The sequence below is a fragment of the Bos grunniens genome, chromosome 9 (genome assembly GCF_055505025.1).
Source record: "Bos grunniens cultivar Pamir isolate PY7600 chromosome 9, Bosgru_T2T1.0, whole genome shotgun sequence".
Taxonomy (NCBI): Eukaryota; Metazoa; Chordata; class Mammalia; order Artiodactyla; family Bovidae; genus Bos; species Bos grunniens.
This window is the reverse complement of record NC_141173.1, coordinates 16,053,037-16,077,363: the sequence shown is the minus strand read 5'-3', so window position 1 is coordinate 16,077,363 and position 24,327 is coordinate 16,053,037. Positions and strand designations below refer to the sequence as shown.

Here is a 24,327-nt window from a genome sequence, read left to right as displayed (position 1 = left end):
AGCTTTCAAAGTTTTCTTCTCTACAGTGTTTTTCTCCTTTCATTTTCTTTAACAGAGAAATTTTACAACTCTGTAGTTGTAGAAAATGGTAATTCAAATGAGTTTTGTCCGGGTGGCCACTTTTGTGTCTGTTAATAAATTCATTTCAGAATTTTATTTTTGAGTAGGCTGTATGGCTCACACCCCTTTACTTCTTCACACCCCAGTGCCAATTTCCAAAGCACAAAGATATCTTCCTACAAAGCCACAGTACAGTTATTAAACTTAAAAAAGTTAATTGATACAATGCTTTTATCTATAATTCATACTCCAGTTTTGTCAATTGTCCCAATAATGTCCTTTATATAACTTTTTTTTGCTTCTAGCCCAAGATCTAGCCCAGAATCACATGTAAGCATTCAGTAGTTATGTGTCTTTGGTCTCCTTTAATCTGGAACTGTTTTTTGTCTTCTTTGCTCTTGACTGACAGTTTGGAAGAATAAAAACCATTTATTTCATAGACCATCTCAGTTTGGATTTATCTGATATTTTTCTATTTTGTTTTATTATGGTTTATTATAGGATACTGAATATAGTTCCCTCTGCTATACAGGAGGACCTCATTGTTTATTTTGCTCACAGTAGCTTGTATCTGCTAATCCCAAATCTTAATTTATACATCCCTACCCCCTTTCCCCCTCAGTAATCATAAATTTGTTTGCTATGTCCTTGAGTCTTTTCATTTTGTAAGTTCATATGAGTTATATTTTATATACCACATAGAAGTGATATTATATGATATTTGTTTTTATCTTTCTGACTTACTTCACTTAGTATGGTCATCTCTATGTCCATCCAAGGTAGCAAATTGCATCATTTCATTCATTTTCGGTTCAGTTCAGTTCAGTTGCTCAGTCGTGTCCGACTCTTTGTGACCCCATGAACTGCAGCATGCCAGGCCTCCCTGTACATCACCAGTTCCCGGAGTTTACAGAAAGTCATGTCCATTGAGTCGGTGATGCCATCCAGCCATCTCATCCTCTGTCATCCCCTTCTCCTCCTATCCCCAGTCCCTCCCAGCATCAGGGTCTTTTCCAATGAGTCAGCTCTTCTCATCAGGCTGCCAAAGGATTGGAGTTTCAGCTTCAGCATCAGTCCTTCCAGTGAACACCCAGGACTGACCTCCTTTAGGATGGACTGGTTGGATCTCCTTGCAGTCCAAGGGACTCTCAAGAGTCTTCTCCAACACCACAGTTCAAAAGCATCAATTCTTCGGTGGTCAGCTTTCTTCACAGTCTAACTCTCACATCCATACATGACTACTGGAAAAACCATAGCCTTGACTAGATGGACCTTTGTTGGCAAAGTAATGTCTCTGCTTTTCAATATGCTATCTAGGTTGGTTATAACTTTCCTTCCAAGGAGTAAGCGTCTTTTAATTTCATGGCTGCGACCACCATCTGTAGTGATTTTGGAGAGCCAAAAAATAAAGTCTGACACTGTTTCCCCATCTATTTCCCATCAAGTATTTCATTCTTTTTGTGGCTTATTAATATTCCATTGTGCATATATATTGCATCTTTATCCATTCATGTGTTAATGGACATTTCGTTTGCTTCCATGTCTTGGCTATTGTAAACAGTGCTGCTATGAACATTGGAGTGCATGAATTTTTTCAAATTAGAGTTTTCTACAGATATATGCCCAGGAGTGGTATTGCTGGATCACATGGCAACTCGATTTTTAGTTTCTTTGAGGGCGCTTCATACTGTTTTCCATAGTGGCTGCATCAATTTACATTCCCATCAACAGTGTACAAATTCCTGCACTGTTGGTTCTCATTTGCATTCTCTGGATCCTGTACAACTTGTCAGATCCAAGTCTGACACTGGAGAAGAAAGGAAAGATACTGTTTTACTTTTTTTGGACTTCCTGCTTAAGGAGACTAATCAAAAGGCAATAAAATCAAGGTAAACTGAACAGAGCCCTATCTTCAAAGCTGATTCTGCCAGAGACGAGGACAAACATTTTGGGAGCCAGCACAAGCTGTACAAGCAGCCAAAAATGAGGCAGAGTGCGGGGAGCGAGCTCCGCCCGTGGCAAAGGTCATGAGGAAGGAGGCTCGGCATTCGCAAAGGCGGGGTCAAGCCTCAGGAGTCTCCCTGGAAATTCTCGAGCATCTACCCCCAAAACCAGAGTCTGCCTACTTTCTGCTTTGTGCTTTCACCTACACCTCTGACTTTACGGGGGCTGTCCCCCACTACCTCTCTCTGAAAAAAGAGTTAGCTTACAGCTCCAGTTAATAATTCCTGGGTGTGACAGTGTTTCAACCTACAAACTCCTTTGGAAATCCTCTAGCCTGCCTGAATAGGTTTTTCTGGCCACATGTGACTGTTCAGAGCCTCCCAACTGTGAGAGGCAGGAGATGCTCTAAACTGTCTAAACACAGATTCTTTTGAGTAGTTAAAAGATTGATTAGAAATTGTATTGGTGAAGGGATTTTCACTTGTTGGGCCAATGTTTGCTGCTAAGTTTCCATATCCCTTACCTACTGTGTCCTTGGCAGTGTATTGATTGATATAATGGGTATACAGAAATGTAAGTAGTAGCCTCAATGTTTGTAACCTTGGACCCTTGAGTTAATTTTTTTCTTGATTGAGCCCACCCACCTTTGCCCTATAGGAATGCAGCTTTGTCCAATATTTTTTGGAGGCTGGTGCCTGACTTTGAAATAATCACCTTTAGAGAAAGATAAGTTTCTTAAAATATTAACAGGCCTCCTGGCCAGAAGATGATGTAATTCACCTGAACTTTTGCATATGATAAGTTTGAAAGCCTGGCTTCGGTTAGGACCAGGAGCTGCTGTCCTTGCATGACTCCACCCCTTCCCCCATTATCCTCTATGCACAATTTAAGGTATAAAAACTACTTTGGAAAATAAAGTGCGGGCCTTGTTCACTGAAACTTGGTCTCCCCATGTCGCTCTCTCTCTCAAATTCTGGCTGAGTCTCCATCTGGAGCGTGGAACCCGCCATGCTTGCTAATTATGCCTGGGCTTCTGAGATCCGACCGGGGAGGCCTCAGTGTCTCCTCTCCTTCGGGAGCACGGAAGGACGCCTGCGGCCTACGTAAGTGGTGCAAACTTCTTGTCTTGAAGTTTTATTGGTCTCCTGCGTAAACCAAGCTACTCAGCCTCTTTTCTCCACTAAATTTTCCTACGGAGCTATCCTCATCCTATTACTCTTTATATCTTTGATAAAATATTTAAATAAATAGGTCGCCGACGCCATCCCCGCTTCGAATACCCTGGATCAGCCGGGGCTGGTCCCCGGCAGCAGAGGTTGAAAAGAGATGAATATTTTAGTGGAAACGACCCTCAGAAGAACACAAAGATGATGAATTTGAGTTTGCATGACTTTAGGGGAAAAAAGAAAAAAAGAGGACCTGAATCAGTACCCACATTTTGTCACCTTTTACCACTCAGGCCAGAGACTGTGCAAGGCTCTTGGGAGTCTCTCTAGAGTAGATGAGAAAGCTTGATCTCCTCTTAGTAGGTGGGAGAAGGCTGGGGGATTGTAGGTTTGTGGTAGACTTTTGTTGTTTCGTGTTACTCAGATACACTCACAGTTTCAGTGATCATGTTCTAGTTTTTTTAGAGAAATCATCCTCCATCTTACTTCTAATCCATATAACTTATTACATAATAATTACATAATCCACATAGCTGATTCCCCTAAACAGTGTAAGATTAGGGCTTGGTGCAGGTGGCCTACTTGGGAGGTAATTTCAAGGAGAGAGGGAGTAGGAAGAATGACATATGGAATGAGGAAAAGCCGATTAAGAATGAGTTACCAAACTGGTTACTGTGAGCAACTGGGTTTCAGCCCTTACAAAGATCCTCTGAGCTGGGATGTTGGGGAATTAATCTGTTGTCCTCATCTCTATTTGGTTGCACATTGCAACTAGGGATGTTAATTCCTCTGTGTTTCTAGCCTGTGCGTGTGTGTGGGTTGAGCAAACTCCTCAAGCTTTGGAAAGCCTTTAGGCAGAAAAGTACAGAAACACAAGGCAAATTGCTTGAGGTGGGATGGGTTCAGGATGCACAGAAGTTTCTATCACAGTTGAAGCTGAGATAAGAGGGACAAGGTGATGAGACAGAAGTCTAAATTGTCTGCTACAATAGCTTAAGTGGTATTGATCTCCCCCTTTGTTCCAGGAGTGGGAATATAATTTAAATGGAAAATCAGAATATTGTGTCCCCTGTGTGATTGCTTTAGGAAAAGGCATGTCACCCTGGGTTTCCCCAATGGCTCAGCAGGTAAAGAATGCCACCTGCAATGCAGGAAACACAGGAGATGCAGGTTTGATCCCTGGGTCAGGAAGATCCCTTTGGAGAAAGAAATGGCAACCTGCTCCAGTATTCTTGCTTGGAAAACCCCACAGACATAGGAGCCTGGCAGGCTACTGTCCAAAGTGTTGCAAAGGGTCGGACATGTCTAAGCACTCGGGCAAATCACCCTATTTGAATTCGAGTCAGGTCCAGGACTTCTCCACACTCACCCTTCCCCAACCCCCATGTCGGTTTTCTGTTGGTTATAAAAAAAAGAAACACGACAGAGGCAGAATCTCCAGTTAGACAGGGACTTGGAGAACGAAGGAGAGGCCAAGAATGTCTTAGTGGAAGGGCACCACCTTGCAGATGGGCAGTTATGGGAACTAAATTCCTTTATCAACCAAGGAGTCACAAAGCTGTTGAGTTGTACAATCTTTTCCTGTCCACCTGGAAATTTCACTCCCCCCTCCCCCACCACCCCTGTAGCTGTAGCATTGAGTCACTTGATTGTCACTTGGATTTTTAGTTTCTGGTCCCTTTTTGGAGAGCTCAATTATGCATCTAAAAAAGATGTTTATTAAATTTGCTGAGAGTTTTTAGACATTTGCAGCAGAAGAGTTTTCTGCTTGTGTCCTATATTATTCCTCTTTCCTTCCTTGTCTGCCTTCTTTTTGATATTTGGATATTTTAAATAATTCTATTTTATTTATCTACAGACTTTTTAGCTAGACCTCTTAACATCATTATTATTTTTTTTTTGGTGACTGCTTGACATAAAAATGTATAAACCATGAAACTTTCTTATAAATCAATTAACTTTCCCCTCCAGTATCTTTTATGTTATAAATGTCATATGTATTACATCTACATGTATTATAAATCCCACAAAACAATGATTAATATGTGTTTTAAATGGTCATGTATTTTTTTTTAAGAGAGGAAAAAGTAGCCTTTCATATTTACCCATAGTAACAATATATAAAGCTCTTCATTTGTTCCTGAAGATTTGAGTTTCCATTTGATTTCATTTTTCTTTCAACCTACAGAAAAAAATTTAAACGCATTTCTTGTAGTGAATTTCTTTTAGTTTTCTGTTGTATGAAAATGTCTTTATTTTGCCTTTATGGTTGAAAGACGTTTTCACTGGATATAGAGTTCTAAATTGACAGCTTATTTTTTCTTTCAGTACATTAAAGATATTGTCTCACTGTCTTCTGATCTCTCTAGCTTCTGGTAAGAAGTCAATGCGTAGCCAAATGGTTGTCCCCCTTCTGGCGATGTGTCATGTTTCTCTGGCTGCTTTTGAGATTTTCTCTTCAATGTTGCTTTCTAGCAGTTTGACTATGATGTGTGCAGGTGTACTTTTCTTTTTGGGAGGATGGGGTTGCCTGGCTTGTAGGATCTAAGTTCCCTGACCAGGTATCTATACTGTGATTGCTTTAGGAAGCAATCTGCATTTCCCAGTTTTGGAAGTGTGGAACCCTAAACTCTGGGGCACCAGAGAATCCCCAAGTGTACTCTTCTTTGTACTTTTCTTTCTGAGCATTTTGAGTTCCTACATTTTTGTCTTTTACTAGATTTAGACTTTTGGGGCCTTTATATTTCAAACATTTTTTTCTTCCCCTTTTTCTCTATGCTTTCCTTTTGGGAGCCTGATATAAGTATGTTAAATTTCCATTACTGCTCTACAGGTTTCCAAGACTCTGGAACTTAAAAAGTAGTTTAATTTTAAAAAGCACTTTTTAAATTGGCTGCACCATGTGCCTTTCAGGATATTAGTTCTCTGACCAGGGACTGAACTCTGGTCCTCTGCAGTGAAAGTGCAGAGTCCTGACTGAACCACCAGGGAATTCCCTAAAAAAAAAAAAAAAAAAAAAATCTTAAAAAATATTTTTGTCCTTCAGATTGGATACTTTCTATCTGTTTTCAAGTTCACTGATTTTTCTGTCATATCCAATTTGCTGTTAAGTCTGTTCAGTGAGATCTTAGTTTCAAAATTGCATTTTTTTAAGTTCAGGAATTTTCTTTCGGTTCTTTTTAAATAGTTTCCCTTTTTTTCCCTGCTGAGATTCTTCACATCTTCATTAATACAAGCGTATTTTCTCTTATTTCAATGAGCAGAGTTATAAAATCTGCTTTTAAAATCCATGTCTGCTAATTTCAACATTTAGATCATTTTGAGACCAGACGTGGTTCATGGTCTTGTCTCTTGAAAATAGGTCACGTTTTCCTGATTCTTCACAAGTTGAGCAATTTTGGATTTTATGCTAGACATTGTGGGATGTTCTGTAGTAAAGACTCTATATTGTATTTCTCCAAAGAGTTCCCCAATTTTTTAAAGTGAGAAATTAACTTGGCCAAACTCAAACTGTTAAAACATTTTCTTGGACAGCAGCTTCAAACCCCTATTTTGCCTTTAGCTGAGGTATTGGAGTCTGCTCCCTTCATATATGTCCCAGGTCAGAGACTTGAGCAGAGTTTATAAATAGAATTCAGGACTCTCTCTTCCTGGCTCACATCTTTCTCCTCATCCTCTCAACTTTTCAGGACCTGTGCTCTAAATTCCATCTGCTAATTCTTTAGGCCAGAAGAACTGTTTTCTATTAGAGTTTTAGGCATGCTGTGCAGTGCTAACTTCGGTCTGCCCTCAGGGTAAAATTTGTAACGATGGAAAACTCATCCTCTTCTGATCCTTCTTCCAAGTTTTGATTCTTCCAGAATCTGCTTGTTCACTTTCCAGTGACTTCACTTTTCAGTTTTTCTTATTTGTCTTTTTTTTTTTTTTTTTTTTGTACAGAGTTTTTAAAAGTTATTTGTGAAAGATCCTGATAGGATCTAATTTGGCCATCTGAGTCATATTCCACATGGTATCGTAGTGTGATTGAGTCTGTTTCCCCAAAACTTCTCCAAATTTTAAGCTATTTAATTGACTGTTCTTATCCTTTATCTCATTCCCCACTTCTTCACAAAAAAAGCTTTGTGAAGCTTTCTAAACTACTCACATCAAGTGTTTATCTCAGGGTCTAATTTAGGGATGATGTAAATTAAGACTTACTTGCTCATTAAATCATTTGGTAATTCACACATTATTTAATCCCCCAATAGCCCTTAGAATTATGCTGTGAGAAGAGCTTAACTGTATCTCTGTTTTACATGTGACTGATTTTTAGTGCGATTGTATTATGACTTTGACACTATATTTGATAAGTGGTAGAATCTAACTTCTAAGCTAGATGTGTCTGATTCTAAAATCTTACAGCTTTGTGTGTTTTAGATTAGTTACTTTACTTCTGTTGTATTGCTTTCTCATCATTGCTTTCTCACCTATAAAAAGGGAATAATAAAGTATGTAACACATAGGATTATTTTATCAGTTAAATGAGATATTGTGGCTATAGGACATAGTGTTTACAAAATATTAGATATTATATCCATCAGCTTTCACTATATGGTAAGCAATCTCAAATTTTCAGTGGTTTACAATAACAAATATTTCTTTCTTTTTCAGGTTCATCTTGTCAGCTACTGTTTCGATGTGATTTTACTCCAGACTGCAAGCTGAGCAACCTCTACCTATATCCTTATTTTGAGACCTAAACTAAAGGAAAGCTTTATGCTTTTCTGATGACAGAGGGCACAGAAGCTAGGAGAGTTTTGAAATCTTTCAATTCTTCAAGAACTTCTGTTTGGAAGTACTACATAGCAAAACGTTCCATTGGCTAAAGCAAGTCAGATGTCTTGAGCCCATAGTAAAAGGGACGGGGGAAACATTTTATTCATGAAGAAAGAGGGAGTGAATAACCGCACACAATAATGCCATCTACCAAAGGTTTAACAATCATTACTGCTCCCATGGCATACAGTTACAATTTTCCAACAACCAGAGCAGAAAGTGGATCATAAAAATGGCAAGGGTCCAAGGGAGTATTTTATTAAATGCCAAAAAGGGAAAAAGAAGTTCAGATGAGATACTATGGGCATTCAGAGACAGTTAGTGTGTGAACACAAGGATCGGGAAAGTTCCTGTGAATGAGAGAGGCCTTTAGTTGGGTCTTGAGAGATGATTAGGGGTAACAGTCATTCTAAGCAGTCACAGCAGGACAAGCAAAGGGACAGAGGTGGACTTTTTGGCCGTGTTTTGGGGTGTTTTTGGTGGGAGGGGAATCACTAGAGGCAGGTTGGAGAGCTTGGATTTCAGGCAGAAGACAAAAGCGAAACCTTGGGAAATTTGGGGCAAGATTCAGAATTGAAAAGTTGTTTTAGGAAGATTGGCTTGGCGATCCCCTAGACGTGCAGATGGGTGGCAGTGAGCATTTCTCAGGGTGAGACACAGCAGCCATTCTTCCCTCTGTGAAGTTGTACACTGGCTCTGTGAAACAAGTATATGACAAAAATGCGGTGAGCATGACAAATATTTCCTCAATGCAGACTTGACGCCCACAAATAAAAAAATGAAAATTGTCTGACTTGTTTTTCTCTGAATCTCCAGTCTGACCAAATAAAGAGCCTGCTTGGGTATGAGACAATACTTCCCACACCAAAACATAATTAAAGTAATGTATTCGATAGGCTGGATGTACAGTGAAACCTTGCCAACTGGATGGAAATATTGTGCACTGTCATCTTACTTTGCCTCTGAACTACCCAAGGGAAGACAATTTGAGCACAGTTTTCGGTTGTACACTTCAAAATAGAGAAACGATTTCTAAAGTTTTCCATCTTTGAATTCCTTAGCAAAATACAATGCCCAGAAGCTTTTGGAAAGCAGTGACAGTGGCTGTGGTAAGAGTTTCCACCTATTATTTTATTTCATAATCTTTCCATTTGCTCTTGTTGTCTTTCATTAACAACCTCTATAAGTATCTGTTATGTTAATATTGCTCTACTTTAGATTTGAAAACTAGTAACAGAGGTTTGAATGAGGTTAGTTGAATTTCAAAATTAGATTTATGACTTAGCCAAGTGAGAAAAAAAATGATGCATGTATTTATCAATCCTTAATCCAATCACCTAAAAATTAAAATTTCTTTTCTAATGTACTGGACCATCCTTATTCATGCCACGAGACTACTTCATTATATGTTGCTCATTTTTATATGGCTTTACAGTTAAAAGGCATAACTGTCAATCAAAAAATACTAATCATGGCTTTCATTAACTTTGAAAATACATTTTTCCATATAGGAGCTGATGATGACAATCTATAGCCACTATCTAACTAAGGTTACATGCCCAACTGAATACACATCTTGGGAAAAGAAGCATCAATAAAATTTGGAATAACTTTAAAATTCTCCAGAGTAGTACAGATATTATATATGAGAAACAAAAACTTAAATTTTATAAATTGAATTTGCTTTTATTTGGGATGAACATCCCAAATACAAAAGCTTAAAACCCATGGGATTTTCATCAGTCTTTTAATGCTTCCTGTGTTGCAGTGGTGTTATATTCCTGTGTTCCTGTTTTTGCTCAATCAAATCTTTTTTTTAAAAAAAAAACCAACACAAATTTATTATATTGCAGTTCTACAGGTCAGATGTCTAGTATGCGTCTCACTGGGCTGATGTCAAGGTGTCAATAGGTCTCCATTCTTTTCTAGAGAATTTAGGGGAGAAGCCTTTTTTGTACTTATTTATTAATAGATTGTTGGCAGAATGCAGTTTCCTGTGGTCATGGGCTGAAGCTGACTCCACTTCCTAGCTGGTTGTCAGCTGAGTGCATTCCCAGTTTCTAGAAGTTGCCCACGAACCCTTTCTATCTTCAAGGCCAGCAATTTTTCTAGCATTTAAATTTTATTTGGGAACTTGTAATGATTAACTTCTACGTGCTTTTCCTTATTTAGAGTGTCCTTCTGGGCCCATCTGAGATGGGAAGTAGGGCGGCTTGTGTATAGGAATTGCTCAATAAGCAGATTCATGGGAAAACCACCATGGGCTCAGTCCTTTAGATTTCACAGCTTTGTGCTAAACATTTCATGAGCCTTGTCGCCTCTCAGTTGTCGTGTCTTCAGAAGGAGGGAGTGGAATTAGATGATTTATAAGGTCCTTCCTAACTCAAAACCCTTACACTTAAAAATGCAGTCCCTTCCATGACATCTTTCCTAATCTCTAGTGTCACCCCCATCTTTCAAAACTCACGGTATTTGTAGGCTTCTCTTTTTTGCCTCGCATAAGCTTTCAATTTTGTAACAGTCCTAGGAAATAACATAGGGCTTTTCCCCTCCAATTTTTTATTTTGAAAAATTTTAAACTTACTGGAATTTGAAAGACAAGTACAATGAACACCCATCTATCTCTAAATTCTATATATTACATATATTATGTATGTTAATATGTGAACTATATATTTTATCTATGGATAATTTATATATATGTGTGCATATATATGTATATACACACATGCTAATCCATTTGAAGATAAGTGGAAGGCATCATGACACTCAGCATTCATTTTCTAAGAATAAGAACATTCTCCTACCATTATCATATCTAAGAAAACAATGCTTTAATAATATCATCTAACTTCAGGTATTGCAAGTGGTAAAGAACCTGCCTGCCAATACAGGAGACTTAAGAGACACAGGTTCATTCCCTGGGTCGGGAAGATCCCGTGGAGGAAGGCATGGCAACCCACTCCAGTATTCTTGCCTGGAGAAGCCCATGGACAGAGGAGTTAGAGTCCCACCACGGGCTAGAGTCCATAGGGTCTCAAAGAGTCAGACACAGCTGAAGCGACTGAGTACATACAGCTCATATTAGAATTTCCCCAATTGTACCCAAAGTAACTCATAACTGGTTTTGATTTTTTGACTCAGGCTATGATCAAGGATGATACATTATATTTTCTTGCTATGTGATCTAACCTAGAACATTCTCTACAGCTTGTGTGGATTTTTATGACACCACTGTGTTTGGAGAGTACAGACGATGTAGTTATCATTTGGAATGTCTCACATTGCTCTTTGGTGTCCTTTGATGAGACTTAGATTAAACATTTCTGGCAGAGCAGAATCACAGTTGATGTGCACTTACTGCTTTGCACAAGAGGCTCAGCAAGTCCTTTATCTCATTATCAGTGGTGCACAATGTGATCACTTAGCTAAGGGCAGACTAACCAGATGGCTCTATTTTGAAGGTGTATTTTCCTCTTTGAAGTTAGAACTTAGAGACCATGCAAATATACTGTTCCTTATCAATTTTTAGCCTGTCATTTTATCATCCAGTAGTGACTTTTGCCTAAATTAATTATTACGTTGGGGAAGGCAAAATGGTTAGTTTTAAAAAAATTCTTTCAATCCTTCAGAGTCATTCGTTGTCATTTCTCTATCAGGAAGAGTTTTTCCCTCCCACTCTTTTTTCCCCTCTGCTCACTCTACTTCTTTTGAGTACCTTCAGGGACTCCATTTTTAATTTGACATGCTTTAACCCTTCACTGTTTTTAGTCTTTTTGATGCTCAGGTTATCCCAGATTGAGCCAGTGGAAGGCTCTTCAAATCAAGACACTACTTCACTAGTCTTTGGGCATCTCCTTGCCTTGTGGTGTAAAATATTTCAGTCTCATCTTATATTTTTCTCTGTCCTAAACCTGGAACGGACCACTTCCCCAAAAGAAACACTGGTTTCTTTCAGTGTGAAATGGGATTTCAGTTAACACGGTCTCTGCCCTAGGAATGCTCATTGCCAATGGGATAATCGTTGTTTCTAGGCCTTTCCAGTAGAGAGAGCCAGGAATTTCTTTTTAAGAAGAATGATATACTGAGTTATAATAATATATCCAAGTTTAAGATTATGGGGTTTTTGCTAACTGCTCTGTCTGACATTTTTATTTCTTCTCTCTCATGTCAAGAATTCTGGTTCTCAGTGACACCAAGAATGAAAGGATTAGCATGTCACCTAATTACCCATTTGCTTTATCATGCATTACATGCATAATTATCTCCATAGTTATCTCAGAATAACACTACTGTCCACAGTACAATTACTGAAAATAGTTGATGAACTTTTTTTTGGTTATTTTCATCCTTAGGGTATAGGGTATTTTCATCCTTAGCTATATCCAGGGTATATCTCTCTAAAGGTGTACAATCACATTTAGTATTTTAAAGTCACTTAGATATTACTCAGCCAATAAGGAATAAATTTTTCCATTTTCAAACAACATCGGTAGACCTAGAGGGTATTGTGCTAAGTGAGATAAGTCAGTGGAAGACAAATATTATTAATATTACTTACATATGGAATCTAAAAAACAAGTGAACAAAGATAACAAAACAGAAATAGACTCATAGATGTTGTTGTTCAATCACTAAGTCATGTCCAACTCTTTGTGACTCCATGCAATGTAGCACACCAGGCTCCTCTGTCCTCCACTATCTCCCAGAGTTTGCTCAAACTCATGTCCATTGAGTCCCTGATGCCGTTTAACCATCTCATCCTCTGCCGCCCCCTTCTCTTCTTCCCTTCAGTCTTTTCCAGCATCAACATTTTTTCCAATGAGTTGGCTCTTCGCATCAGGTGACCAAAATATTAGAGCTTCAACTTCAGTTCTTCCAATGAATATTCAGGGTTGATTTCCTTTAGGATGGACTAGTTTTATCTCCCTGCAGTCCAAGGGACTCTCAAGAGTCTTCTCCAGCACCACAATTCAAAAGCATCAATTCTTTGGTGCTCAGACTTCTTTATGATCTGGCTTTCACATCCGTACACGACTACTGGAAAAACCATAGCTTTGACTAGATGGATCTTTGTCAGCAAAATAATGTCTCTGCTTTATAAAACACTGTCTAGGTTTGTGATAGCTTTCCTCTCAAGGAGCAAGCGTCTTATAATTTCATGGCTGAAGTCACTGTCTGCAGTGACTTTGGAGCCCAAGAAAATAAAGTCTATCACTGCTTCTATTTTTTCCCCATCTATTTGCCATTAAGTGATGGGACCAGATACAATGATCTTAGTTTTTTGAATGTTGAGATTCAAGTCAGCTTTTTCACTCTGCTCCTTCACTTTCATCAAGAGGCTCTTTAGTTCCTCTTTACTTTCAGCCATTAGAGTGGTATTCATCTGCATATCTGAAGTTGTTGATATTTCTCCTGGCAATCTTGATTCCAGTTTGTGATTCATCCAGCTCAGCATTTTGCATTATGTACTCTGCAAAGAAATTAAATAAGTAGGGTGACAATATACAGTCTTGTACTCCTTTCCCAGTTTTGAACCAGTCCATTGTTCTGATTGCTACTTTTTGACCCACATACAGGTTTCTCAGAAGACAAATAATGTGGTCTGGTACTCTCATCTCCTTAAGAATTTTCCACAGTTTGTTGTGATCCACACAGTCAAAAGCTTTAGTGTAGTCAATGAAGCAGAAATAGATATTTTTCTGGAATTCCTCTGCTTTCTCTATGATCCAACAAATGTCGGCAGTTTGATCTCTGGTTCTTCTGCCTTTTCTAAATCCTGCTTGTACATCTGGAATTTCTCAGTTCACATACTGCTGATGCCTAGCTTGAAGGATTTTGAACATAACCTTGCTAGCATGTGCTACTGCTGCTAAGTCGCTTCAGTTGTGTCCGACTCTGTGCGACCCCATAGATGGCAGCCTACAAGGCTTCCCCGTTCCTGGGATTCTCCAGGCAAGAACAGTGGAGTGGGTTGTCATTAAATGAGTGCAATTGTACCATAGTTTGAACATTCTTTAGGATTGTAATGAAAACTGACCTTTTCAATCCTGTGGCCACTGCTGAGTTTTCCAAATTCGCTGGCATATTGAGTGCAGCACTTTAACAGGATTATCTTTTAATAGGATTATCTTTTAGCTCAGATGAATTTCTGTCATTTCCACTAGCTTTGTTCACAGTAATGCTTGCTAAGGCCCACTGACCTCACACTCCAGGATGTCTGGTTCTAGGTGAGCGACCACATCATTGTGGTTATTTGGGTCATTAAGACCTTTTTTTGTAAGTTCTGTGTATTCTTGCCACCTCTTCTCAGTCTCTTCTCCTTTCGTTAGGTTTGTGGTTTCTGTCCTTTCTCATGCCCATCCTTGCATGAAATGTTCTCTTGATATCTCCAATTTTCTTGACAAGATCTTTCCCATTCTATTTTTTCCTCTATATCTTTGCATTGTTCATTGAAGAAAGCCTTATCTCTCCTTGCTATTCTCTGGAACTCTGCATTCAATTGGGTATATCTTTCCCTTTCTCCTTTGCCTTTTACTTCTCTTTTATTCTCAGCTCTTTGTAAGGCCTCCTCAGACAGCCACTTTGCCTTCTTGTATTTCTTTATCTTGGAAATGGTTTCGGTCTCCTCCTCCTGTACAATGTTATGAACTTCCATCCATAGTTCTTCAGGCACTCTGTCTACCAGATCTAATCCCTTGAATCAACTCATCACCTCCACTGTATTATCATAAGGGATTTGATTTAGGTCATAACTGAATAGCCTAGTGGTTTTTCTCTGCTTTCTTCAATTTAATCTGGAATTTTTGCAATAAGGAGTTGATGAGTCTGAGCCACAGTCTGATCCAGGTCTTGTTTTTACTGACTGTATAAGCTTCTCAATCGTTGGTTGTAAAGGACATAATCAATCTGACTCATAAATACAGAGAACAAATAGGTGGTTGCCAGAGGGGAGGGGGTTGCAGGGATAAGTGAAATAGATAAGGGAGATTAAGAGATATAGACTTCTAGTTATGAAATAAATACATCACATGAACGTAATGCACAGCATAGGGAATATAGTTAATAATACTATAATAACTTGTTTGATAACAGATAGTAATTAGACTTGTGTGATCAGTTTGTAGTATATACAAATATCACTGTATTGTGAATCACTGTTGTCAGTCAATTATACTTCCAAAACAAACAAACCAAAAAACTAATAGAAAAGAGACAAGATTTGTGGTTACCAGAGGTAAGGGATAGGGAGAGGGGGAATTGGGTGAAGGCAGTCAAAAGGTACAAACTTCTGAGAGAGTCATTTCCTAGGCAGGTTGATAGGGAGTGTAGGGGTCCCCAAGAAGAGAGGGGTCTGGAATTCTCAAGGAGGAAAAAAGGACAAACTTTTTGTCCTTCTCTACATTCCTTAGGATTATATAACAATAATGTATCCTGCCTGAGGACAGTCTTTGGATTAAACCTTCTGGCTAATTCTGTTATCTTAAAATGTAAATTATGGGAGTAGGTCTGATGAGGTCTTTACAACCTCCAGACATTCTTTGGAATATCTAACTTCATTGTTAACACCAGCAAGCGGGTACTCTTTCTGCCCCCTTCTGATGCCTATGTCAGAAGCTTTCTCTATCTCCTTCATATTTTAATAAAACTTTATTACACAAAAGCTCTGAGTGATCAAGCGTCGTCTCTGGCCCCGGACTGAATTCTTCTCCTCCGGGGGCCAAGAATCCCGGTGTATTCGCATGATTCAACAACAACCTTTCACTTCCGATTCTAAGTAAGTCCTAAAGATATGATGTACAATACAAAAAATGGAATTACCACTGTTGATGTTGTATATGAAAGTTGTTAAGAGTGTAAATTCTGAGTTCTCAACATAAGAAAAACAACTTGATTTTTCTTCTGTTTTGTATCTATATGATATGATGGATGTTCACTGAACTTATTGTGGTCATCATTCCATGATGTATGTAAGTCAAGTCATTATGCTGTACACCTTAAACTTACACAGCGTTGCATGTCTGTTATATCTCAATAAAACTGAAAGAAAAACAAAGTAGCTTGGAAAAGTTATTTTCTGGAATTGGATATAATCCTAATTTCATGTGTTAGAAATTGTCCTCATTTAATTTAAAAATTAATAATACAAATAAAAATGAACATTTCAGTGTTTATTCTTATTTTTTTTAATATATATGCTAAATTTTTTACAATGAAAATCTTCATTCATTAGTAGCAGTAATGTTAACTTATTTAGAATGTCCAAAAAAGTATGTAAAATAGTTTCAAGAGTTTCAATACAATATCACTACTAACAAGGCAATACCAAGCAAAATCTTAACATTTCTTTTTTTTTGTCCTTAGAATGTATCCTATGAAGCACATAGAGTAATGGGTTCAAAAGTTATATGAATGAATTCCTTTTTCTGTTTGGTTTTATAACTTAATTATCTGTTTCTCGCTGCATGGGGCCTTTGCTGCTGTGTGTAACCTGGCTCAAATTAAAATCACTTGGTGAGCATTTGAAATATACTGATCCACGTTACTCCTTTCTAGACTTATTAAATCAGAATTCTCTGTGTTTAAGAGAGAACATTTAAAAAAAACCTCTCAGTGTGATTCTCGTTACAGTCAAGGTTGAGGACCACTGATCTGTAGGCAGATGGGAATAACAAGGTAGGCACCACATGTGAATGAAGGGTGTGAGGGAGAGGGAAAGGGTCTCCCGGGCGGGGAATATTTGGACTCACAGAGCATATAGGATAGTGCGAAAGAGTGAAATAAGAGGACGGGTATGACTTTGAGAGGAGGAAGACATGGAAGTGGGCAAGAGCTGTGGATCTGTGACTGACGCATGGATAGGAGTATGTGATGAAAATGAAGGCAGCAGGAAGTTTGTGTCCTATTGTGGTGAATAGGTCCGTTGGAAAAGAATCTCCTGCAATGCAGGAGACCCGAGTTCATATTCCTGGGTCAGGAAGATCCGCTGGAGAAGGGATAGGCTGCCCACTCCACTATTCTTGGGCTTCCCTTGTGGCTCAGCTGGTAAGGAATCCGCTGGCAATGCGGGAGACCTGGGTTAGATCCCTGGGTGGGGAAGATTCTCCTGGAGAAGGGACAGGCTACCCACTCTAGTATTCTGGCATGAAGAATTCCATGGACTGTATAGTCCATGGGGTCACAAAGAGTCGGACACGACTGAGCGACTCTCACTTCACTTCACTTTAGAATAAAAGAAAATTCAGGTCAGACTATGGGTTAGGGAAGGAAATGGCAGCAGAAAACGCATTTGGCGTTTCAGAAATCGAAAGCAATGATCTGACAGGATGATGGGTGTACCAATCTCTCTGTTAACTTTTTTGATCTAGAAATGAGAAGGAAGAATAATATCTGGTAGAAGAAATTCTGCAAGCCACACAATTTTGAGCACCGGTGGTGCTGCCCACATCTGACTCTGACCTTCCTCCTTTCCCTGTGGTCCCCTGAGGATGAGCCAGGTGTCTCCAGACCCCTCCACCTCAGGCTTTTGCCCACCACCGTAGGGTCCAGGGGACCTCATATTTCCTCTCTTAGGCAGAGGAAGGAGTTGATAGGACGTATTTGCTTCTGGGCTTCCCAGATGGGAAGTAAAGAACCTACTTGCCAATGAAGGAGACATAAGAGATGTGGGTTTGATCCCTGGGTGGGGAAGATCCCCTGGAGGAGAGCATGGCAACCCACTCCAGTATTCTTGCCTGGAGAATCCCATGGACAGAGGAGCCTGGTGGGCTACAGTCCATAGGGTCGCAAAGAGTCTACTATTTTCTCAATAGACTTATATGGTGTAAACTTTATGGCTGCCTACCTGATGACCCAGAATGCACTGAATGTTGATTTTTTTTCTTTTTTGTTCTCTTAACAGCTCTCTTACTGGGGCATGGGGGAGGCAAGAAAGTATGGAGGAAAAAAGTGAATATTTCAAAATTATCTTTTTCTACTCAAAACAAGGATAACTTCCTTTGCTAGCTCAAAGGTCACACTAAACATGTGATTTTAGTTTTCTGATTTTCTGGTTTTCTGATTCCAAATTTCCTAATCCTTTGGTGACTCATGCAACTAAATTAAGATGTTAAAACACAATGGATTATCTAAAAATAACAAATAACCATTAATGTTTTTGCCTTTCTGCTTTTGTATTAGTAGAACATATTTGACCATTATAGAACAGAACTGGTTATATATTTCAAAATATATGTCTTACTGTGTTAGAAAGTTCAGGAGTCTGCTATTTGGGCAGAATGGTGTATCTGTCTTGCAAAAAATGTCTTATTCTAATTTAGCATTTGGAGGGTCAGGTTGGTGTAAGGTTGCCCCATGCCAGAGGGTCAGAGGAAAATCCCTGTGTGAGGAGGAGGCCAGCCACCAGGTGGCAGTCAAACACTACCCACTAACATAAGAAGCAGCATCTGCGTTCAGGTTAGTGTGTATGATGGTGAAGCAACTGATTTTGTTGAAAAACAAACGTGTTTAATTTTAAGATTCTGCCTCATATGTAGATAAAATCTTGTATAGACCACAAACACTATTATTAAAATCATATAAACTAAGATAAAATTTTATTACTTATCTGCTATGAACAGGTAGTTCCATTTCTCCTGCATTTGTTGTTGTTATTGCTTTAGTCTAAGTCATCTCTGACTCTTTTGCGACCCCATGGACTGCAGCCCACCAGGCTCCTCTGTCCATGGAATTCTCCATGAAAGAATACTGGAGTGGGTAGCCATTTCCTTCTCCAGGGGATCTTCCCAACCCAGGGATGGAACCCGTGTCTCCTACATTGGCAGGCGGATTCTTTACCACTGAACCACCTGGTAGCCCTTCTCTTGCATACTGCAAACAACGGATATTATTTAGTAATTATTACATATTATTGCCCATATGCTTGAAAATATATGTCAATAAATAGTGCCTAAAAGTCTTCTGTCAGAAAAATGCCCAGAACTTCTTTTGTGCAAAGGGAACTGCAGCAAGATTGATGTACCGCTACCTGGCATTTCTTGGGAGAGGCCTCCTCGTCACCTCAGAGGGTGTGCAAACTTGCAAGCCCAGTTAAGAACTGATAAACATAAGACAGTTTCACGTTTCTAAAAACCTCATATTTTTATTCCCAACTTCACTTTTTATTGATATAAATATCTAACATAGCATTTGAACATACTAAATAAAAATTTGGAGTCTCTGTATGTAATTAAAGCTGTTTAGATCCATGCTAAGGTAATTCTTGGGCTTCCCTAGTGGCTCAGACAGTAAAGAATCCAGGTGCAAGGCAGGAGACCTGGGTTCAATCCTTTGGTCAGGAAGATCCCCTGGAGAAGGGAATGCTACTCACTCCAGTTTCTTGCCTGGAGAATTCCAAGGACAGAGAAGCTCGGTAGGCTACAATCCATGGGGTCGTAAAGAATCGGACACAACTGAGTGACTAACACTTTCTGTTAAGTTAATTATATCATAGAAAGTAACTAATGTGAGCATTTTAAAGCATAAAATCAAAATTACATCATCCTTACTGATATAAATTGATTTATCTTACTGTTACTGTTCCTTTCTCTTTTAAATAGAGACTGTGTCTCTATTTGGTCAAAATATCTTTTTGTTTCACATTTTTATTCTGGAAATTTAAAAAAATACACAAAAGAAGAGAGACTAATATAATGAGCCCATTTATATTCTTGTTTCAGCTTCAATAATTGCCAGCATTTTGCACTATTGTTCCATCTATTCTCTCCAACCTTTATTTTTCCAAGTATCTGAAACATTTTAAAGTAAACCCAAGAGATCATATCATTTATCTTGTGAACACTTGTTTGTATCATCAGTAATTGAAAATTTAAAAGAAAAACACCAACCACATAATCACAACACCGCTATCCCATTACTGGAGCGCTTGATATTTATCTTTGTTTCAAAGCTCAATATGACATCCTCAAGAAATAATATTTAAGTTTTGAGGGCTTAAAATGAGGATATGCTATAGAATGTTGAATAAATATTTATTTTTGAACTATTTTTAAATACATTTAGTATATATTGCAGCTGAAGATGGATAAACTCTGTACAGTCAGCAAAAACAAGACTGGGAGCAGACTGTGGCTCAGATCATGAACTCCTTATTGTCAAATTCAGACTGAAATTGAAAAACGTAGGGAAAACCACTAGACCATTCAGGTGTGACCTAAATCAAATCCCTTACAATTATACAGTGAAAGTGACAAAATAGATTCAAGGGATTAGATCTGATAGAGTGTCTGAAGAACTGCGGATGGTGGTTCATGACATTGCATAGGAGGTGGGGACCAAGATCATCCCCAAGAAAAAGAAATACAAAAAGGCAAAACGGTTGTCTGAGAAGGCCTTACAAATAGCTGAGAAAAGAAGAGAAGCCAATGGCAGAGGAGAAAAGGAAAGATATACCCATCTGAATGCAGAGTTCCAAAGAATAGCGAGGAGAGTTAAGAAAGCCTTCCTCAGTGATCAATGCAAAGAAATAGAGGAAAACAACAGAATGGGAAAGACTAGAGATCTCTTCAAGAAAATTAGGGATACCAAGGCAATATTTCATGCAAAGATGGGCTCAATAAAGGACAGAAATGGTATGGACCTAACAGAAGTGGAAGATATAAGAGGTGGCAAGAATACACAGAAGAACTATACAAAAAAGATCTTCATGATCCATGATAACCATGATGGTGTGATCACTCACCTAGAGCCAGGTGTCCTGGAATGTAAAGTCAAGTGGGCCTTAGGAAGCATCACTATGAACAAAGCTAGTGGAGATGATGGAATTCCAGTAGAGCTATTTCAAATGCTAAAAGATGATGCTGTGAAAGTGCTGCAAATTTGCCAGCAAATTTGGAAAATTCAGCAGTGACCACAGGACTGGAAAAGGTCAGTTTTCATTCCAATCCCAAAGAAAGGCAATGTCAAAGATTGTTCAAACTACTGCACAATTGCACTTATTTCACATACTAGCAAAGTAACACTGAAAATTCTCCAACCAGGCTTCAGTGGTACATGAACCGTGAAATTCCAGATGTTCAAGCTGGATTTACAAAAGGCAGAGGAACCAGAGATCAAATTGCCAATATCTGCTGGATTTTCAAAATACCAAGAGAGTTCAAGAAAAACATCTACTTCTGCTTTATTGACTATGCCAAAGCCTTTGACTGTGTGGATCACAATATACTGTAGAAAATCCTGAAAGAGATGGCAATAGCAGACCACTTTACCTGCCTCTTGAGAAATCTGTATGCAGGTCAAGAATCAACCATTAGAACCAGACATAGAACAATAGACTTGTTCCAAATTCGGAAAGGAGTGTGTCAAGGCTGTATATTGTGACTCTGCTTATTTAACTAATATGCAGAGTACATCATGTGAAAGTACAGAGTACATTAGAGTACATCCAGCCAGGCTGGATGAAGCACAAGCTGGAATCAAGATTGCTGGGAGAAATATCAATAACCTCAGATACTCAGATGACACCACCTTTATGGCAGAAAGCAAAGAAGAACTAAAAAGCCTCTTGATGAAAGTGAAAGAGGAGAGTGAAAAAGTTGGCTTAAAGCTCAACATTCAGAAAACTAAGATCATGGCATCTGGTCCCATCACTTCATGGCAAATAGATGGGGATACAAAGGAAACAGTAATAGGCTTTATTTTGGGGGGCTCCAAAATCACTGCAGATGGTGACTGCAGCCATGAAATAAAATGACTCTTACTCCTTGGAAGAACAGCTATGATCAACCTAGACAGCATATTAAAAAGCAGAGACATTACTTTGCCAGAAAGGTCCGTCTAGTCAAAGCTATGGTTTTTCCATTAGTCATGTATGGATGTGAGAGTTGGACCATAAAGCAGGCTAAGTGCCAAAGAATTGATGCTTTTGAACTGTGGTGTTGGAGAAGACTCTTGAGAGTCCTTTGGACTGCAAGGACATCAAACCAGTCAATGGTAAAGAAAATCAGTCCTGAATAGTCATTGGAAGGACTGATGCTGAAGCTGAAACTCCAATACTTTGGCCACCTGATGCAAAGAAGTGACTCATTGGAAAAAACCCTGATGCTGGGAAAGATTGAAGGCTGGAGGAGAAGGGGACGACAGAGGATGAGATGGCCGGATGGCATCACTGACTCAATTGACATGAGTTTGAACAAGCTCTGGCAGTTGGTGATAGACAGGGAAGCCTTGCCTGCTGCAGTCCAAGGGGTCGCAGAGAGTCGGACACGACTGAGCAACTGAACTGATAGAGAGACATTCCATTATTTAATTAAACTATAAAAATCTCATGTGTGAGTCATTGGACAAATGAAAAGCATATACATTTCTAGAGATAGGCAAAGTTTTTTTTTTATTTGCATGTGTATATAAAATTTTATACACTTTTATAAGTAAGATAAGTGTATTCCAATTAGCTAAGTGTGTTCCAATTAGCTGAGTTCTGTTTTATTACCACAGTCCTGGTAAAAGTTATACAAATATAGCTACATTGGTTAAACTGTGTCTGCCATGAGGCTTAAGACTTCTGATGCACAGCTCTGTTTATTCTGGCTTCCTTTCATTTTCAGACTTTATGTGATGTAATGTTCCCTATAAAAATCTGACATCAATATGGGTAGGATTGGATTCCTTAAACATTTTCTGTAGATAATCAGTGTTGTTAGATATTAGTATTCTTCTCCAGGGCCGCCCATATTGACCTTAGCTTCAACTGAAGCAGGCGTGAGGCGTTTGTTTACCTCAAATAACTAAAGCTTAAGATCATGCCGCAGCGTTTAGTTAAGACCAGGAGAGGCAGGCTATCGCCTAGATGAATGTAATTGATATTGCATATCCTTTAAGGAATGCAATGTTTAGATTATATCTAGTGGTGGCGAAGAGCAAACAGACAGCTTTTTTCCCCTCTAAGATCTTGTAATTCTTCCACGCTGTTTACAATATTCTATTAACCCAGTATACTGTCTGTGTGTGACAACCTTGCAGGGTTTTTCCTGGCAGACGGTTAACTAAAAATCTAAAAGAATGCACAGATTCAATTGCAAACACGAGTATAAAGTACCTGTTATTTCCTCAGATTTTTCCTATCTTCTGTGTATGCCGGCTTTACATGGAATTAGTCTTGGGAGAACCTGTATGAGGAAAAGCATAGGAAAGTTAACTTTGTCTCATCATATTTCTTGTCGTTGAAGTTGCTAAGTCGTGTCCGACTCGTTGCCACACCATGGACTGTAGTCCGCCGGGCTTCTCGGTCCATGGGATTTCCCAGACAAGAATACTGGAGTGGGTGGCCATTTCCTTCTCCAGCCTCATCATATATCTCTAAATTTTATTTGTTGACTAACTTCTGAAACTCTAAAACCAGAGTTCTATTAATTCTATAGTAGAGAGATTGAATTCTTTGTTCAAATACAACTCCTGAGCCCTAAGCCTTGTGAATTATTTATACCTTGATGTGTATTCACCCACTATCCTTTTCTCTGGGTAAGTCTTGATGTTAATGGGAACAGGAGCAGACCTAGGTTGCTCTCAGAAAGAATACATATGGGCCGTCTTAAGAAGCAGGCGTATTCAACAGAATTACCTCTGGTCAGAATTTGACTAACTAAAAAGTACCAAGTAAATTTGTGTCAGCAAGTAGCCTAAAACTACCTGTTTTGATTTCTGTTCAGGCTAAAAACGTCTGTTTAACAAAATGTTATCAGAAGTGTTTTATTGAAAACAAATATTATAGGCTGCTGTAAGAAACTGTTTCGTCTAATTTCCCTGAAATATATCCTCCAACCATAAAACTGCCAACATCATCATCTACTAAAAGTTATCCCAATAGTTCCTCTTCATGGATCACAGCCTTGTGCCGAAGGGGCTTGCATGACTCAATGAAGCTACAAGCAGTGCTGTGCAGGGCCACCCAAGACAAACGGATGATAATGAAGAATTCTAACAAAACGCTGCCCACTGGAGGAGGAAGAAAAACTGTGACAGAACCTGGACAAAAGCTATGACAAACCTGGACAGCACATTAAAAAACAGAGACATCACTTTGCCGACAAAGGTCCTTATAGTCGAAGCTCTGGTTTTTCCAGTTCATGTACGAATGTGAGAGTTGGACTGTAAAGGCTGAGTGCAAGAATTGATACTTTCGAATTGTGCTGGAGAAGACTCTTGAGAGTCCCTGGGACTGCAAGGAGATCAAACCAGTCAATTCTAAAGAAAATATACCCTGAATATTCACTGGAAGGACTGATGCTGAAGCTGAAGCCCCAATACTTAGGCCACCTGATGCAAAGAGCCGACTCATTGGAAAAGA

General features: G+C 38.9%; 1 long non-coding RNA gene across 1 annotated transcript; it reads right to left on the bottom strand.

The window, feature by feature from the left end:
• Window positions 1–8,062: 8,062 nt before the first annotated feature.
• Window positions 8,063–23,152, bottom strand: LOC147365624 (uncharacterized). The gene is made up of 2 exons (XR_015132601.1): window positions 23,080–23,152; window positions 8,063–8,681 (listed from the first exon to the last, which is right to left on the bottom strand). It is a non-coding gene; the product is annotated as an uncharacterized LOC147365624 (long non-coding RNA).
• Between the last annotated feature and the right edge of the window lie 1,175 nt (window positions 23,153–24,327).